The sequence below is a fragment of the Anopheles funestus genome, chromosome 2RL (genome assembly GCF_943734845.2).
Source record: "Anopheles funestus chromosome 2RL, idAnoFuneDA-416_04, whole genome shotgun sequence".
Classification (NCBI taxonomy): Eukaryota; Metazoa; Arthropoda; class Insecta; order Diptera; family Culicidae; genus Anopheles; species Anopheles funestus.
The window spans coordinates 44,576,593-44,592,288 of NC_064598.1; the positions used below are offsets into that span (position 1 = coordinate 44,576,593).

The following is a 15,696-nucleotide window of genomic DNA, read 5'->3' on the forward strand; positions in this document are numbered from 1 at the left end:
GAAAAATCGAAGATCAGAGACGAGAAACATTGCAATTGGCAATAGAATTAAACATTTAAGCTGTGAAGAATGTGCAGACCACTATCTGGGGAAAGTTGTTCCAATTCAAGCGTTTATTAAAGTTCTATAGTTAATTTAGATAACCTTTTTTGCGAGGAGTAGGTGGTCGACCGAAGTATTATGCAATTAATTGAAACTGGATGTTTTCGGAGTTGCGTTTGGTTACTAAAGGGGGTAGAAAGTAAAACATTATAACAATTTATTTTTGTATATTTCTTAAGCTAAAAGGACGATTTCAAAATTAGTAGAAAAAATGATCTCGACAACATGTAAATTAAATATTTTTTATCCCTTATTGCATTATTTCGTACAGATTTGTGTAGCACATTTTTAAAGTATAACATATCGTGACCAATACTTCATCCTTACCATCTCTGGAATGTTAAATGCCAATCGTCCACTGGTACCTTTACCGATTGAAACACAGCAATTCAAACAAAAAGCATACATACACACAAAGTAAAGCCAACCCAAATCTTCCAACCGTGCAATGAGCACTGGCTAATTGGATCAGTGAATTAAACTCGAACCCGTTCCGCTCGAGCGCACTTGTCGCGAGCACTTCATTTGTCAGGCTGGAAATGTTTTTCCTGTAAAGCACCGCAAAAAAGGGAGGGGGCTTTGTACAGACCGATTCCGCAAACCCGAACGAGAGAAGGGAATTATCCTTCACCCTTTTTCATCCCTTTGTGCCCACTTGAACCGTTTACGACTGACTCGCGAACCTTTTTGCCTTGTCGCAGAATGAGGGTGGAGGGGTAGAAGAAACGTTTGCTGGATGGCCGGTGCCACTGATTATCCCTCCGGACCGGGACCGACGTCTGTTTTGGTCGCTTGTCATACTCCGCTTGTAGTACTCTGATTTGTACTTTTTTTTTCTTCGTTCGTCTTAATAACAGACCAAATTTTCGTCCCATTTTGCACGTCACGGATGTGCACGACTCGGTTACGGTTTCGAAAGCTGCACACGATGAACCACTCGTGACCGTTGGGCTTCATATCCCTTTGCGTCCCAAGCAGTGGAAAGGAAGCAAATGGGGCGGAGGGGGGTGAAAAAAAAGGTTTCGGTTAGGAAAGTTTCGTAGCAAATCCTTTCGTTCCCTTTTTGCTCCGTACACGGAAGTCGGGATCACTCGACGGGATGTGGCCCACCCACCAAAGTTTCGTATAAATCTGAATTTTCGCGGAAACTTTCAACGAAGCGTAAAACTGGCAGATTTAAATCGAGCCCGATGACAATGATGACGTTGGTAAAAAGCGGTCGCCACCGTGCGGTCGTCCAGTCATCCACAAGCGGAGGTAAAAATCCACTTCCTGGAGCCAATCCGTCCGCTGGATTTTGTGGGATCGAATCCGAAAAAAGGGATTAATTTGATGATTTTCTCCACTTGATCGATTACGGATTCTGTACGGGAAAAGTGTGGTACAGTTCAGTCCAAAATATCGAACGAACACACAGGCGACTTTCCCTTGATTTGAGGTTGCTGTTTCCTTCTGCATCTGGAAGGTAATTGGAAGAAAGACGCAGCTTAGCAAAGAAAATATTTTCCCTCTCGGCCCTGTGTTGGCAGTGTGGCGTTGTAGATTGGTGGATGAATTTGTTAGTGCGTGCTCTCCGGGCGCACCTGTCTGGAATCGTTGATGAACGGTTTGCTGATTGACACAGATGGTCCTCATTTCTTGTCGTTCAATCGGTTGGGTGTTTGGGTGTTTGCCTGCTAGCGTGAGTGAATAACCTCGTATCCTTCGCTGAGGTGCTCTTTTGATTGATGTCTTTCCCCCATTTACTCTCGAAACAAGATCCCTTTCCCGGCGAACCATAATAGCTTTTGGGAGGAAGTTTTGGGAAAATCTGCTCCCAAAAAACTGGTCGTTTCGGAAGTTTTTGGAGGCCGAAAGCTGGGCAGAAGAACCTCGTCGTCCATTCTTCCCAATATGGGTGGTGAATATTTTAACAAGAAAATGATGCCCAACGCCCCAAAAACCGATACAAATCCTTTTGTTTTTCTTTTACAAAGTTTATGTGCTGCTTGCTTCTATTCCTCGCTGTCACATAGTGGCCGGAAGTAACATCGTTCCTTTGCTAAGGGAAATTTCTGTACATCCTTGATGGAACTCCACCTCCGTTCGAACTTCGCAGAGTAATGAAACTTTTTTTTTGTTGCTTTCTTGCCACGATCGATTGTGATGGATAGTTTTTTAGCAGCATATTGCACTATTGGTCGGTCTGGTGGTGCACCAGCTGTGCACAGCTTCCAGTGAATGCGGCAATATCGTTCGCCAGGTAACGCTTCCTTTTTGCAAGCAAGTGTAGATAGAACAAAACCGAAGGAAATATCGCAAATCACGGATGCGGATCCTTCTCCATCAGTCAGTGAAAGGGTGTCGAAAGTGCCAGCTGAGCTACCCGGTTCCCTGCCAGGATTGTTCCAAAAAGCGTGTCTGTGTGTGTGTGTTTATGTTGCTTCTCTCTGTGTTTGTCTTCTCTTTGCATTACAAATCTGAACGATCTGAAGGTGGAAAGTGAAGAATGGGATCGATTTTCCCATCACCGATGGTGGTAAAATTCCTAGAATTTAGAGTTTTCGCTTCTCCAAGCTATTCGCGTAACATTCCACGGATTGCATACATCATGGAACATACTTCTTGTCTAAGTTTCAATGCTAGCTTTCCATTCTTTTAATCGAAAGCTAGTTAGAATGCACACATGCACAACAAAAAAATCTTCCAACCAATACAATTTGCAATCCATAGCTAAAAGTTGAACGAGAGATCCTTATCTCGTCGTACCTTCGACATGTTGCGTCAGCAGACCAGAGACTGCAGATATGTTCACATTCACAAACGAAACGAAGTGCCTAAGAAATTCTATCCAAGCGGCACGAGCTGTAGGGAAAACACCCAGCAAACAGTAATGCAGACATTCGTTGTACATTTTTATCGCTCTGTCTTTCTCCATCTTCTTTGGCGCTTTTTTTTGTTCTTTTCACCGGGAAGCAAATCCTGGCCAGATTCAATCCCAACAAACCCCCGGCCCTCTAGGGCTTTAGTTTGAGCAGAGTCTCGTTTCAGCAGTTCCGTTCGTCGTTCGCATTCCTATGCTTGCGGTCAATGGCGTCTGATGCCTCGTACCATTACACAAAAACGGTGGGTACCAACGTGTGGGGTAAGAGAAAGTCAGCAAGACACGCAAGTATGCTGGCCATTGGCAGAAATCCGGTCTGTTTCTTCCGGTAGAATTCAAAACACACAGCGCTGCATAACAACATACCGTTCGAATCGTTGCGTTTCCAATCCTTTTGGGGTGTACCATGCATGTATGTAGCGTTGCACTTGTACCTGGAATGCTTTTTGCGGGGCTCTGCTTGGAGAGTGGGTAGATATGTGCTGTTCCAGAACACTTTTCCGTGCGGCTGCAGTTAGGAAGCTTAGGCTTGTGGGGGCCCGTTCGTTTGGGGGCGATATGTTTTTGCGAACACACTTTTCGGAGCGTCAGTCTAGATCTCGTTCACAGGCCACACATGGTCTGTAAAACACATCCATAGTCAAATGGCTTAGGGAAAACAATAGAGCACACTTAGGGATGAGAAAGAGGCACGCATCATAACGCTTCCCTTTCCAACCCATTCTGCAACCCATTATTGGACTTCTATCCTTTAGTTCGCCCAGATCCAATTTGGACTCGACCTAAAATCGTTTAGCAGCTTAACAGAAAATTCTAATCGACTTGAAGTGTACCACAACAATCGGAGTATATCGAATGTCCAGTAGTTGGCCTTTGGACTATGTCAAGGAAATTTCGTTGCCGGGCTCTAATGTCCAAGCAGGACAGTATTCTGGTTCCTACTTTTTATGTCGGTTTGATGTCCTGGTTTTATGTCAAAATGTCTACATTACGCAATCGTATTGGACATACAGAACATAACCTTTCTGAAATTCGAAGTATTTTGGTTTTTGTTTTTTTTTCCATTTTCCAAATATCATTGCATTTTTCAAGAATGTTTCCTTTCCATCGTTTCAAGTTTTGTTGTTCTAATTCCTGAAAAATTTCCATCGCTTTCTTGCATTTTTGCCCTACGAACTTGACAGATATTGGGTTTTAGAATTGTCATTTGTGCGGTTTCATCGGTTGTAGCATCTGACTGCAGCGTTTGTAGCCGTTGGGCCATGGAAGATGAGGCTTTTCCTCAAACTTACTCGGTCACTTAAAACTCATCTCAAGTCCAAAGTTGCCTTTTGTGTTTCTAATGTTTGTCAGGTTTTCTCAGAAACGTAAATCACTCGAAATCACTCTTGGGAGTCCAAGGTTTTGAGTTCTGAGGAAGTCCTCAACCATCATGGTCTCGCGATTTATGGATCGGATCTCTGATCGTGTCAGAATGCTCTTATGCTTTCGTACTAATACCGTGCGTGATTTGTCCCTTTTTCTTGTTTTCATCCTTTAGAAGTTTTAGTTTCTTCTTTTTTCTGAATATATTTTCAGAGACCCCTTGTCTCATCACCCCTTGATGTACACAGTTACTCTGTTGGTTCTTATTTGGATTTTTACAATCTTTATTCAGACCATAAAACTGAAACCAACGTCATCTAAATTGCCACAGAGTGGTTTCCAACGGAACGGAACAGAAGGATAATCTTTCGCGCGAAACTTACTATTCGCCCCCAAAACCAACCAACCATCGCATCGAAAGTTGATTAAACTCATTTGAATGTTGGGAAGTGTTTTCGTTTCGTTCGTCTGGTAGAAACGAAACATCCGTTCCGTCTAGACAACAATGCTCTACCATCCTTTGTATATCCAATAAAACGTGACTCTAGCTACTAACGGGCGCTTGTCGTCAAAGGTTGGTACGCTACCAAACCTGACCCTTTGCCGATCGTTTGCTAGTGTGTCTGACTCTTTGTTGCACTTTATTTAGAATCCTCGCGAACTGGTAGTAAAAAGTTCCTTCCCCAGTTTTTTTTTATTTTGCTTGGAGAAGCAACACAACGGATGATAAAGTTTGTTTATCGTTTTTTTCGTCTTTCTCTCTCTTTCGCTTGTGCTTTATTACAACCATTTGCTTTGCCACTCAGCTGGTTGACATTCACGGTGCAATAATGTAGTGTCGAGTGGATAAGTGGGAAAATATGTTGCAGAAACAATATCGGACCCGGTTGAGAGTTATGCATTATGCGTTATTGATAAATAGCACTCAAAGCAAACCCACCTGGAGGGAATGCCAACGGAATGATTATTACTTAAATCAAAATTCTTCGTTTCTTCGTAAGAATATTTGAGCACGCTATGGTTTAGCGTGACGAAGCACCGGGTTTTATCACGACCCGTTAAGATATTCGCTGCGGCTGACCTGGATGGAGAAGCTTTCCTTTTGCACGATGCACTCAAACAATGCATAATACTGTTGTGCTTAGTTATTTGCATATCGCATTCGTTGGGGTGTCCTTTCGCATGCAAACTTTGCATCCATTTGTACGCTCTGCTTTGATTCGATTGAAGTACATTTATCTCCCACTTAGCTGTGAAACAGGTGAATTTTGGTTCGGAAAGCGGGGTGACTTCTGCACTTTTGTATAATATCACTTTGAACCTTCATTTGAAAAAAAAACATTTCTTTGCTGTTATGTTTGTGTTGTTTTTGTCTTTTGTAGAGCGACCTTTCGCTATTGCCTGTCTTTCGTTCGTTCGAATGCAGGTGAATCCATTATTTTGTAATATTATTTTTTTCAGTGCAAAATTACATTTTTACCTTTACTCCCTGTTATCCGCATTTCATTGCATTTGGCCTGACCTGCATGTTCCGGATATTCTGGTGAAAAAGATTCCCAAAACGTCACCATGATTTTTCTTCATCTTTAGTTTTTTCACATCCTCCACTGTACTGCTGCCTTCAATCGCATCGCTGCTTTACCAGCTTTTTTGTGGCCAACTTTTTTTTGCCCCACCATCGTAGCACGCGTTGACAGCTTACCGATGGGAACTGCTAATGCCATAAAGTGAGGCTTTGACAAAATAAAATGAAGGACGCTTTTCCTGCTTTTCTTCTCATTCACAGGCTAGGGTTCGGTTCGGGTTTGGATTCGGTAGCATTTTGAAGAGATGGATTGATGACTCTGGTGTTGTACAGTGCAGCTTTCGTATTTTTTCGCCCCCTTTCTACTATTGCTAACTCTTTCGCACGTTCGGTTCGTGTGAAAGGGACCGTAAGAAAGCCCTCCACCGTTTCGTGGCGTTGAACGATGAATGACGTTAAGAGGAATACTTACCGAAGCTAAAAACTTCTTGCCATACTTTGTGCGGAAGCTTTTGGTTCGAACATTCTACTCTTGGGGGAGGGGTAGGGGGAAGGGTTGAGGATTGTGCTGTAAGTGGTATGGTACCCCACCGGTAAAGTGGGAAAGACAAACATTTAATGGAATTTTTGTTGAAGAGCTTTTTACCATAAGGAATTTGCTATCAAAATAGAGCGAAACGTCCTTTGCCCGAAGCCAGGGTTTGCAATCTTTGTCGAAGGATTGACAGCGTGTTTTTCGTTTGATTTTGCTTCTTTTTTCCCCCAAGCTCCCAAACCTGGCCCATCCACCCCACCCCCACAAAAAACACTCAACCGATTTGCCTTTCACGGAACCATGGCTTCCCGGTCAACCGTAAACTGGGCAGGGCTGGGCCCCATAACCCTATTTAGTTATTTTAAGGGAAGGTTACGTGCTGCGTAAAATTACTTGATTTGGTTAGCTACCATCACTTCGGGCCGGTTTCGCATGAAGTCGGATCGGGTGAAGCATTTGTGTACGGGAGGTGGGGGCAAAAAATATTTTCCTTCCATTTTTTTTATCCCTGCCCAATATCAGTCTCGTACTCTGTGCATCTTTTGCGCTACTCGATGATTTATGGTACAAATATTTGAAACATTTTTCTGTGCCTATTTTCATTTGTGGCGTTACGAAATTCTTGAAGCGGACTCGTTCAAAGCGAATTTCGGAATTTTTACTGAAACGGTTGGTTGGGCTGTCATGTATCATTTCGGCTGAAGGATAGCAAGGATGAAATACCAATTTTGCACGATCTTGCGAAGGTGGAAAGACAAGTGTCTTGTTTGGTGCTTATTTTTTTTTATCTCGTAAGCGAGAACATCCTTTTGCTTGCGATTGTTTTACAAGCGAAAATCAGCATGATATAAACGTAACTCGTTTTATTATTATTTTTTTGTTCGTTCTTGATCGATCCACACAATCTTCCAAGCGTTATTGTATCGCACGAAAATAGGACAGTCGGCCGTTCGCATTGTTCCCTCGTGTAACATATTTCTCTACAAGCTTCGGAACATGGATCGTACTGGCAAAGATGCGCTCAAAGTTTGAGAAGTCTCGAAGGAATAGCTCCAAAACTTACCGACAAACTCGTTGACTTTTAACGCACGGTAGCAAAAGCATACATACTTTATAGCTAGTGCTACATAAAATCTTCACTGCCGGTGGCAAAAGTTGAATCATAAACCAACCACACTACTACTGACGGGGCTGAAAATGAAGAACTCGCCCGAAAAGCTCGAGCATGATAGATCATTTCCTTTCCATATTACCGGCATGGTAATGCGCGTGTTTCGGGGAGGCGGATGGAAATATGACACACCATCAGGGTAGTTGCATTTTCACGTGAGTAGTGCCAAGAGCGAGTAGAACATGTTTAACACATTCGCAAGCCTTACACCAGCAAATAAATTCACCAGCAAAACAAGCTGAAGAAACACCATTAAGGAAGGAAGAACCAAACCAAACGGATCAGCACCAATGTTTCTTTGATAGGACCCGATCCTATCGTATATGGGGCTACATTATCGTGCACCCGTGACATCGTGCTCTCATAACCCTGCCATTTGAACCGCATGGTCGTCAGATGGGATGACAAATAGAAAAGATGCCATTATTACTATCGATAAATTTGCTGCTACTTTTATGTTTCAACTTCACCAGCAGGGCACGGTCATATGGCTGAGGATGTTCAAGACTGGACGCTCGTATTAATATTTGTGCATCCATTCGGGTTTTGTTTTATGACCCATCCGGGACGGACGAGAAAATCCCCAGAACTTGTTGGGGAAGAAAAAAGAACACAGCATGTTTTAAAAAAAAAATCCACTAAATGTGGCCTTTAACCTTGCCCATTCTCTGCAGCTTTTCATCCGTGGACAAATTTTATCCGTCCGCGGTAATTGTTCCACCTATTCACGGGTCCTGCACAGTGGGGCATGCAAGTGCACAATGTGGACGTATTTGATTTTTATTCACTTAGAAACTTTAAAAAAATCCATTTCGACTACAACTAACTAATAGAATAATATTCCGTCGATTATTAGAATTGCACACTTTCAAGAATATGTTGGAAAAAATAGTTAGAAAACATTAATCAAGAAAAAATGCACTTCAGTTCGATTATCATGTGCTTCCATTTGGTTATATCTGGTGGCATTTCCTTGCCATCTGAGGCCGTTTGTGTGTCATTGTTTTAATAGTCGCTTGCTTGTCTTGTCATCTAAAAAATCTTTTGATTCTTGAATTGGAAACTTTAACCTTTTTTTGTCCTAAAACATAGTAATAGTTGCATAGTAACAGTAATTGCATAGTAACATAGTAATAGTATATATTCTTCAAATAGATTTTTTAGTGTTCTATGTCGTATCCAACAAATATTGCTGTTTTTCAAAGCTATCAAAATAAACTGTTGCAATATTTAATATCATTTAAAAAATTCAAAAAAATAAATTTTATATAAAATTTTATTTTAAATCAAATAATTTTGGACTATCCTCTCTTGATTTGATTGTCGGTGTGCAGGTAACTTCTCTGAAAGACAAATATTTTTACATAATGCATAATTAAGACAAAATACGGTTTTTGGGAATTAACATTAAACAGGTTTAAAGCTCAAAATTTAAAATTATGTGCAGCGATGGTTTTTTTTGCACCCATTGTGCGCCGTTTCCCGGGAAAGGACATTTATTTTCCGAACTTGTCGGATGAAAATTTATCTTGCAAACATTGAAACACGAGACGACTGCTGCGCGACTACGGTTCGGTACCGCGTGTGTCGAATTCGTTACTACTGCTGCTGCTGCTACTGATTCCCGCATGGTTCCTGCTGGTGGCTGCTCGGTGGGTGATAAATTTTATCATCATTTTCAGATCGGTGGAAACAACTCGCACATACCACCACTACCTAACACTTACCTTTTTTTCCTTTGGTACAGGTAGGGTGTGTATGTACGTTTTTCCTAGAAGGATAAGGGTTTTTCCCACAGTGCCGGGGAAGTTTGTAAATCTTCTAGTTTGTGGCTGCCATTCGCGTATCGGACCGGGAGCTGGGGAGTTTTTTTTTGTGTTATTGTTATTAGTCGTCTACGACAAGAAAAGTGAGAACGAAATTGTTCACATACTGATGAACGAATGAGAGAAGGGAAACCAACAAGCATCGAAAGCCTTTGCCGTCGCACTCATGTGGAAAATCTCACCATGGGAAAAAAGTTTATCGCGTCGGTGCAGCAGTATTTAAGGGTGTGCCATGTGCTGTGTGCCTTCGGTGAAAAAGAGTTTCTTATTTAAAATTTGCACCACCCATGTGGCACTGTTTTACACATTAAAAAATGTCGTAAAATATGGCACGGTAATTAACGGCACCAAGAGCACGGCCCGCTGTATAACTTTTTTTATTTTATTTTCTGCCTTCACATGGATTGTGCAACTGTGCTGGGGAGTAACGAGTAGCTTTCGGTTTGTTATCGTTTTTTTTTGCAAAATACAGTCCAGTACAGAAGAAATAAAGAATTAAGGGCGAAACGGTAACATGCACGCACAAATTATGGTAGGTCTGGTAAATTTCATTTGATGGGTGGCACAAATCTCGCTTGGTCATCTGTGGCACTTAATTTAATTAAACTAAAGATAGCTACAATACTTGGGGAGGGTGAAGAATCATGCTGCCTAAGCCAGATGACAAAGCAAATGATATGGCAAAAACGTCGGGAAAGTTTATGTTACACAACGTGTCCTGTCTTATTTCTTGTTTGCTGTGTGTTTGAAAATTTTTAATTAATCACTTATGTTGATGCAAAACATTTACGAGGAATCGTGTCGAAACTGTTTGTCTTTTTATTTGCCGCAACATTAAGCTTAAAAAAGCAGCGTTTTAATTTTTGAGGATTTTTGAGTTGAACTCGTGAAACCGAAATCATTTCTGGATTCATGTGCAAGCTAACCTAGAATGTACTTGTGGAAAATTATGCTTGACGGAAGCTTTTCAAAGCTTTCATTAAGTAAGTTGGAATTCTTCTGTTCTTTGAAGAAGATCGGAGGATTCCAAATATATTTCTTCAAACTGGTTTTTTGGAAGAAGTTCTATATTTTTCTAAAAAACCTTTTCATATTAGAGTCTAAAAAAGAGCAATTCAGGTTTGGTTACGGATATCGCAAACTTGAAGTTTATTACCGTAACAATCTTAGTTCGGTGCAAATTTAAATAAGTCTGTTTGACAATTGACAATGACAAAAGTAATAAAAAAAATTACGAAAACATGACTGAATGACACCACCTTCGCACCTTCGTAATTCAGAAAAGTCAATTCCATTCGAACGAAATGTGAAAAGAAACAAAAAACTTTAAAAAAAACAGCAAACAAAAATCCCAAACACATTCATTATGTAAAAATTCAATTAAACCCAATCCGTACGGGCCTGCCAACGATTGTTACAATACCCAATTAATAACATGACATATACAAATAGGAAGCAGCTTTTCGAGTTCGAAACGCGATTAAAAAAACTATAAACTACAGGCGCACACAAAACAAGGGGCAACCCTCGAAGTGATGCCCGAGAATGCAGCGAGACAGGCGAAATGTGTACAGCTGTTGGTTTGTTTGTTGTTCCATCGATAACGATGTCGACAGTGTGCAACTATACAACACTGTTGCACCTGTGCAATGTGCAACCTGTACCCCCCCTCCCCCATGTTTAAATGTGAAAAGTGATCGTGAGGGTGAGAGGGTGAGAGAAAGTTGAAAATGGACGTGTGTTTCTTTTCTGTTTTTCAGCAACTCGCTTTTCCCACCCAACACCACACGCGACACTGATTGATTTGCATTTTCGTGGAGGGAAAAATCGGGACTGGTGCTACCGGGATGGTGGGGTGTGTGGAAAATCCATGTGTGGTGTAAATGGATGGTGAAATAAAATTTAAAAATTTATCTTTTCCCTTGCTTTTATACTGCTGGGTTCTGCGTAGCACCACCACCATACCAGAGCATGTGATTGTGGAACTTCACAAAAATGTTCCACGCGGTGTGTTTCAGCGAGAAAAATGCTCGATCGCCATTTCGAGCGATCGAAGTGGAAAAGAAGTGCTCACAGGGTGGAAGGAGAATATTTATTAGCATTCGACAGGGCGTGGAAAATTAATGAAAACCATCTGGATTCTATAGAGCGGTGGGTGTTTCTCGGTCGCGCGAAACTATCACGCTGGTACGATTCGATTTCTTCGTGTGTTTTCCGTATCCTAATCGGGGCGTACATTCAAATAAATCCTGTTCGAGGTGCCAGCTTGCGATGGCATGATGCCTCCCAACGTTCCCCACCTTGTTGGGGCAGCAGTAGCTAAATCAAATATCATTAAAATGTATAGCTTTTGCCGGCGATGAGACGTGGGAAAGCTGGATGTAGGGTTGGAAGTTGAACAGTAGGAGTTTGCCACTAGTCATGTCAATAATTCAATTCTATGGTCGCGGTTGAAGTTCGGGAAATGATGTTTGGCTATGGTTTGGCAGTTAACGCAACTGTCTCGAACGCTTGTTGCCCCACCCGAAAGGGATTTTCCATCGAAAGAATGGCACTCTGTACGAGCGGCAACGACTTGTTCCAACTCACACGCTTTGTTTTTGCATTTCCAAATGCCGGAACCGCACACGATTTCACTCGCTCCCCTGGAAAAGCCCAGCCCAGGGGTAGTCGACTTCATAAACCGACTTCAAACCTCTAAACCATACGAAAAGTTACACACTTGGGTGGGTTTTTTGGAGGCGTACTTGGTATCTGCCCGACTCTTCCTCGCTTGCATCTGTCTACTTCGTGCACCGTGTGAGTGATTCGGTGCCTTCGGTGTCCCCGTTTTCACCCATTTTGGGCGCTAAAACTAGCTTCCTTCCGTCCGCACACGAAAGCCACTTGAACTTTCGATGGCTTTTGAGGTAGATTTCGTAGACTGAGAAACGAGAGAATCGTTGTGCGTGTGTACGTAACGTGCTAGGAAGAATATGGACAGCTTCATGATTCATGTGGGTAAGCTCGTTTTTGTGCCGGGGGTTGAAGGTTTCCCCAGTACACTTTGAAATGCTTCCGAAAACGCTTTTCATTCTCCGTCCGTCTCTCTCTCTCCCTCTCTCTCTTCTGCTCTGGTTGATGTTCGTGTGTACAGGCAACTCTCTATCGCCCAAGGAGTGAACTGGTTCGATGGTGGGAACCCCAAAAGACAAAGAAAGATTTAGCAACTTCAAAGTTGTGCGTGGCTTCTGCGTGGAAATCCAATTCGAATAAATTGGACTTTTTGAGGGTATTTGGTCTTGTACTTTTTTTTTCGGTCAGAGATTGGTTAGCTTTAAGCGGAAGGCTTTAACGTAGAGCAGAGTTGGAGTGTTAGTTGTTTAGGTTAGGCTGATTGATGGGTTGATTTGTGAAAAGTTTTTCCATACATTTTGTGTGTAAATGTAGAATGGAAAATTTAACAAAAAATATTTAATAGAAAATTGTTTAATAGGGGTTTTTTTATTTACCAATAAAGTCGAAGATAATTAAATTCCATGTTACGCTTCGTAACTTTGAAAATCTAACGTAACCTATGAAGTTTAGTTTATTGACATTTATGACAAATCCCTTACGAACCCTTCCTTCCATGATTCCATGATAGTGAAAAGGTAGAACACATTTTACGACAACACCCCACACACACCAAAATAAATTGTGTTGACGCTCATTGCTGGGCATCGTAATCGCCCCGAATAAGGACATTCTGTTCAGAAAGAAGCGGAAGCGTGTCTTCGCCCCATGTACATGACGGCGTATCCATGTAACCTGATTTTTACCATACATCATATTGTTGCTCCATTTTCCCACCATGGTTCGGGTGTATCATAAATTGTGTCCATCGTGGTGGCGTTCGGCTGTCAGCCGGATTACCGTCCACTGTGGGAACTGTTTCTTTTTTTTTTGTTACCCGCTCCCTTAACACTCGGCAACCCCACTGTAGGCAACCGTTTAGCATTCGCGTAAGCGGCTTAGTCCACCGGCAACTACGTAGTGTACGTGCAGCACCACGTACATGCGTATACACATTGTAGCCAAGGGATTAACGGGATCAACATTGGCTGTCCTGAGCGGGACTGGAGTATTACAGCGTTGTGTACATGTCGCACAGGGCTGCCACGTTTTGCATGTCTTTTCGACAAATCAATTGATGTTACTTCATCCTTTTTCACTCGCTTTCTACCACTCTCGAAGCTTTCCTGGCTTCCGTAATCCTTTTCACTAATCCCGCTTTTTTTTTTCGCCGGCTGGGGTCGACAAATGTCGAACCTGCTTCGCGACACTGAGCTCGGAAGAGAGGGTACCCAAGTTAATACGCTCTGTTTGTTGATTTGGACGGAGTTGTGGTGATGGTTTTTCCCAGCGCATTCACACTGCCACCATTGGAGCATATGGTACCCGATCGATCGGAAAGCGGAAAGGCTTCATCTGTCTGTCACTTGTCGCAGTACGGGAAATTGGGAAAATATTTTCAATTCGTAACGTGCAATAACACACACACAAGCAACGAAAGAAGCACATACAGAAGAAGAGAGAAAAAAATTACGCCCTTTTGCCAAATATCGATGGTTTTCGGTTTTGGTTTGAAATGCTAATTTTCCCGCTCACTTTCCACAGCGTAGTTTTGCATGATATGCGAGCGAATGTGATACCGGATAGAAACGGTATTTTCCACCTTTATTTATTTATCTTTCTTTTTTGCCGCAGCTCCAAAAGGGCTTTTTTTTGGTGGTGGTGTACTGTATTCAGTCGTGTATGTTACTTCTTTCATCCTTCAAAGCAAACTGTCACGCATCGAGGATCGGACTTTCGGGCAAACGGAAAACATAACAAAAACCGATCGAAGGATCTTGTTTTGTTTTGGTCCTTTTTTTTGGGGGGGGGATACTGTTGTTTGTTGAGCACAGCTCGTTTGAATTGTACGTTGCTTGATGATCCTTGTCGGAACTGGTCCTTGTCACGGGGAGCTTACGAAGTTGATAGTAAAATATGCATACGATACTATATAATACGTGGTGGATGATTATTTATGAGGCGGAAGAATTTGTTGCAGCCAAACAACAAAACAAAAAATAGTATGTCTTTTCGTTTGACATGAATGTGTTGTGTTGGGAAATTTGATAAAGATAGAGAGAGATATATCGGCACGTGTTTCGATCACACATCGATTGGTGGAACGGTATCAACAAACCAACAGTTGGGTACCAATAAATTATTCTTGTGCTCGTCAACCTATCCTCTGTAACTACTTCTTCAACTCTGTCCAGTTAGGCCTTCATTCATGTATGAAAGCGCCTTTTTTTACTTGGTCCCAACTTTACTGGTATATGCCTGTATTGTAGAGAAACCTTCAGCTCAAATCTGCATTGCGAAACTCGGACGGATCCAGAGATCCTTCACGATTATTGTTCTCCAGCGTCTCGATCGTGTTTTGAAGTCTTCCCACTAAGTTCGATGCCAAATGCTTGGCCAGGAGTCGTTGTAAGATGGTTTCTCACTGATTCATCTTGTTTCTTTTTATCCCTGTCATCCTTCCGTTTCTCTTCCTTACACACATCTCGATCATTTTCTCCATCTTAAATAGCTTATTAAGACTTAGTAATATGGGCTTTAAGTCTAGATTAAGTAATTGTTCAATAAACCCTCGGGTGAACATTTAGAAATAAAAATAAAGAAAGAAAAACTTTCAAATGAAAGTTATCGTGAGTCAAAGTCAAGACATGAGTAGACAGAATCACTTCTCCTATCGATCTGAGTGTGGATATTGACACAAAAATGTTCTTCCATATCCTGAACTTTGTAAACTCGGAATATAGAACACTTCGTTTGTTCGCTCGTTTTTTCTCCGAAATGTCTGATCTGCCCTGCCTGGCCCTGCGACTTGTATAGTGGCCTTGTGTAACCAATCTTGGCCAGTATTTTGTGGAATCTTATAGCCCGAATTGTCAAAACTTTTCACGCGCATTGGGATTAGACGACTTTTTGGTCGATAGCACAACTTTTACAACCCATTTGTTGAATGTTCCAGGGCCTTTCTTCACTAGAAATTCATCACTACTAGGCGCAACATGCCTTAGACGGTGGTCTGATCCTTGGTGTGATGGAAGCTGCTTCACTTTTCTCTTTCTCTTTCTCCTCCGTATTTATGTTCCCGATTTCTCCGTCCTTACTCCCTTACGCTCCCCATTAGTCGTACGCGATTTCTATTTCCTTCTTTCCTGCCCAATTGTCTGTTTGTGATTTTCTCTTCTGTCTTATGTGTGTTGGTCATTAAAATGATGAATAAAC

At 41.9% G+C, this 15,696-nt stretch overlaps 1 protein-coding gene across 4 annotated transcripts in view; it reads left to right on the plus strand.

Moving 5' to 3' along the window:
• The window catches only part of LOC125760454 (uncharacterized), a 168,189-nt gene that overhangs the window by 79,894 nt on the left and 72,599 nt on the right, over positions 1-15,696 (plus strand). The window lies entirely within an intron of this gene.